Raw genomic sequence first — 4781 nt, forward strand, 5'->3', positions numbered from 1 at the left:
CAGCTCCTGTCCTCTCCAAGGGTTAAGGGTGGTCTGGGATGTGGAAACTGCCGCAGGTCTGACTGTTCAGTGGGGGTTCTTTCAGTCAAATCCCTGTCTCAGCGCTGGTCCGCTCCAGCAACACCAAGACTTGCCAATTACGACGATGTTCAGGGTGGGGCCAGGTGCCTCCAATTCCAGTCTTTCTGTAATTCTGAACAAATCACTGCTTCCCCAAGGCACCTCCTCCTGCAGGCACTTAACTTCCCAATTTAATGTTAGCCCATTCATCTGTGTATTAGCCATTTCCCAGACATTCTGTCCATTTCTAGAATCTTCTACTGTCTTCTCTCCCAACTCTTTTCCTTCTAGGTCTTTACTATTATCTTAAGGGTTTTAGTAAGAAGAAGACATAAACACTTTTGTTTTTACCAGCCCCCCCGCCCCCACACCCACCTCAAGGCATTGAAACAGCCCAGGCATGTGCCTGTTTTCAAGGACTGATTAGAAAGGACCACAACTGCCTGTAAAGGAAACTTTAAGAGCAGCCCTTTCTAAGTGTTCCACCATCAGAAAAAAATTTCTTTAAAAGCAAATATCTCCCAATAAAAATGTTTTAAAGTTTTTAAAAAATAAAACATTTTTATAAAGAAAAGAAAAAATGTATCTAGATAAGAACATGCATCGACTAGAACAATATTATCCAGACAAAGGAAGAAGTGGCCCTTCATTTCCAAAGTTACTGCACCAGGAGTTTTTGTGTAATTGTTTTCTGCCCCTTCTATTTGACTCTGCTGCCTGACCTTGGAACAGAAAAGCTTTCTGTTTTGTTCCTTGAAAGTTCAAAATATTAGAATATGTTACAATGTGATGTTACAGAATAAGTAATGAGACATTGTTTTACAAGTGTAAGAGAGTTCAGACTTGTCCTGAACAATATCTGTTCGACTATCTATTTATTCCATCAACAGATACTTGCCAGATGGTGAGGATGTGCGCAGCCCTGGACTGAGTGCTCAACACTGCACTGTGTGTAAGATTCAGGCTCTGGTGTGTTCATGTCTATTTCATATCTATTTAATCCTGCGGTAGACTCTGTCCTGCACACTCACAAAGTCATACCATAATTTTTAATTAATAAATTGAAGTGAGAGATCAGTGGGGCTCTCCACTCCATTTGACAGGTGCCTTAATTTCTAAATAGTTACTGGATATTTTAGGATAATGGCTGTCTGAGGAGGCCTTACAGATAGCTGGGAAGAGAAGAGAAGCGAAAAGCCAAGGAGAAAAGGAAAGATATTCCCATCCGAATGCAGAGTTCCAAAGAATAGCAAGGAGAGATAAGAAAGCCTTCCTCAGCAATCAGTGCAAAGAAATAGAGGAAAACAACAGATTGGGAAAGACTGGAGATCTCTTCAAGAAAATTAGAGATACCAAAGGAACATTTCCTGCAAAGATAGCCTCGATAAAGGACAGAAATGGTATGGACCTAACAGAAGCAGAAGATATTAAGAAGAGGTGGCAAGAACACACAGAAGAACTGTACAAAAAAGATCTTCACGACCCAGATAATCACGATGGTGTGATCACTCACCTAGAGCCAAACATCCTGGAATGTGAAGTCAAGTGGGCCTTAGAAAGCATCACTACGAACAAAAATAGTAGAGGTGATGGAATTCCAGTTGAGATATTTCAAATCCTCAAAGGTGGTGCTGTGAAAGTGCTGCACTCTATATGCCAGCAAATTTGGAAAACTCAGCAGTGGCCACAGGACTGGAAAAGGTCAGTTTTCGTTCCAATCCCAAAGAAAGGCAATGCCAAAGAATGCTCAAACTACCGCACAATTGCACTCATCTCACACACTAGTAAAGTAATGCTCAAAATTCTCCAAGCCAGGCTTCAGCAATATGTGAACCGTGAACTTCCAGATGTTCAAGCCGGTTTTAGAAAAGGCAGAGGAACCAGAGATCAAATTGCCAATATCCGCTGGTCATTGAAAAAGCAAGAGAGTACCAGAAAAACGTCTGTTTCTGCTTTATTGACTATGCCAAAGCCTTTGACTATGTGGATCACAATAAACTGTGGACAATTCTGAAAGAGATGGGAATACCAGGCCATCTGACCTGTCTCTTGAGAAACCTGTATGCAGGTCAGGAAGCAACAGTTAGAACTGGACATGGAACAACAGACTGGTTCCAAATAGGAAAAGGAGGACGTCAAGGCTGTATATTGTCACCCTGCTTATTTAACTTATATGCAGAGTACATGATGAGAAACGCTGGGCTGGAAGAAACACAAGCTGGAATCAAGATTGCTGGGAGAAATATCAATAACCTCAGATATGCAGATGACACCACCCTTATGGCAGAAAGTGAAGAAGAACTAAAGAGCCTCTTGATGAAAGTGAAAGAGGAGAGTGAAAAAGTTGGCTTAAAGCTCAATGTTCAGAAAACTAAGATCATGGCATCTGGTCCTATCACTTCATGGGAAATAGATGGGGAAACAGTGGAAACAGTGTCAGACTTTATGTTTTTGGGCTCCAAAATCACTGCTGATGGTGATTGCCGCCATGAAATTAAAAGACGCTTACTCCTTCGAAGGAAGGTTATGGCCAACCTAGATAGCAGATTCAAAAGCAGAGACATTACTTTGCCAACAAAAGTCTGTCTAGTCAAGGCTATGGTTTTTCCGGTGGTCATGTATGGATGTGAGAGTTGGATGGTGAAGAAAGCTGAGCGCCACAGAATTGATGCTTTTGAACTGTGGTGTTGGAGAAGACTCTTGAGAGTCCCTTGGACTGCAAGAAGATCCAATCAGTCCATCCTAAAAGAGATCAATCCTGGCTGTTCTTTGGAAGGACTGATGTTGAAGATGAAACTCCAATACTTTGGCCACCTCATGTGGAGAGTTGACTCATTGGTAAAGACCCTAATGTTGGGTAGGATTGGGGGCAGGAGGAGAAGGGGACGACAGAGGATGAGATATTTGGATGGCATCACTGACTCGATGGACATGGGTTTGGGTAGACTCCAGGAGTTGGTGATGGACAGAGAGGTCTGGCGTGCTGCAATTCATGGGGTCGCAAAGAGTCGGACACGACTGAGTGACTGAACTGAACTGAACCATGTGACTAAGTTAAATGCACAGAGCAGATTATAGTCAGAAGAGCCTTCCTTAAGAGTGTTGCTTTTTCTCCTTAGATTCACACATTGCACATTTTAATTGATTGAGAATATGTTTAAAAGATAGGTGGTGAATTCCAGTCACAAGGTCAGAGAGTAGAGGAACACGTGTAAGTCCCATGTTTTTTAGATCCATAAATATAGTTCCCTCTACACCTAGAGCCTTTAATTTCTAAGAACCCAGCCCTCAGTGCTGGGCTGCTGGAATCCCTGGCCAGGGCCGTCTGCGGAAACATGAGTTCAGTTACCAAATACAGCTGAGTGGAGGACGAGGACAGATGGGATCTGAGGCCACAGTTGCCTCAAAGTGACCACGGACCAAGCAGTGTGTCACGAAGAGACGAGGCCACCTCCGCTCCTCCGGCAAAGAAGAAACGCTCCTCTGAGATCCATCACCTTTGGCGAGGTCCTCGAGGAGCCAAGGATTGAAAAGGTCTGTAAAATGTGTCTTAATGTACTAACTAGTAACGCAATATTTTTAAACTCTTTATTAAATGCTAAAAACATTATAGTCATTTTCCAGAAGATATAGCACTGTTTAGAAGATGTCTCGATTTCTCTTTTATTTGGAGAGAAAAAGGAATGGGAATTCTGTACTTGTCTCAAGAACAGAGACCATATAAGATTCACCTGCAGGCTTTGTTTCTACCTATGCTGTCAGAGAGCTGCCTTGTCTGTAATAATCTTAAACTAAATTGGTGCTATTCATTCCACAAGGATCAAATGTAACGATGGAGCCAACATTTATCAAGTCTGTGTCTGTGTTTTGTTTTACAGAAAGTAAGAATGCTGTTAATTTGAAACTTGCCTATACTTAAGCTAACTACAAATGGCTTCAAATGGTATAGTTTAGGTTGTAGTAACATTTTAAGTTGTTAATTTCACTTTCAGAGAACTTTTTAAATTTTGAGAGTAAAGGCAGACATTTTAAATTCTATCTATGCACAAAGGTTGCCTTTTTTTTTTTTAAAGATAAAGCTTATCAAGGGAAACTATAGTACAGTCAAATTTAAGCTTTACAGTAAAATTTTATATCATGTTGTTGTAAGTTAGACCTGAAATTGTCTGGAATCCAATAGATGAGGTTGATACAGAACGATTTCAGGCTCGTGTTACTTTTTCAACATTTGCTAAAAATACTAATTACCTTCCAGTATGAATAACGTGTCCACACCCAGAGCCCATTGCCTGACAATATAACACTGACCAAGTTCCCTCAATCATGAATGTGCAGAAATGACATCCTTATTACAGGGTAGATAAGCTTTCCAATATACTTTTTCCTCAAAGACAGAACCCACCTCCATTACTCAGATTTTAAACATCAGAGTCTATCTGACAAATTATTACAAATAGCCCATCCCTATGTGTGCTCAGTGGGGTCTAACTCTTTGGGACCCCAGGGACTGAAGCCCACCAGGCTCCTCTGTCCATGGGATTCTCCAGGCAAGTATACTGGAGTGGGTTGTCATTCCCGCCTCCATTATGAACAGCAGACAAGGCCTAAGAGAGTCATTAAGGCAATATGTGCTCTGTGAATACATGATTACATTTTCCTAGAACACAGATCTGTCCTTCTGCATTCCCACGTCTAGTATGACTTAGGGTCCCCATCTCAGC

This window comes from Giraffa tippelskirchi, chromosome 1 (assembly GCF_054371585.1).
Source record: "Giraffa tippelskirchi isolate mGirTip1 chromosome 1, T2T-mGirTip1v1.2.pri, whole genome shotgun sequence".
Taxonomy (NCBI): Eukaryota; Metazoa; Chordata; class Mammalia; order Artiodactyla; family Giraffidae; genus Giraffa; species Giraffa tippelskirchi.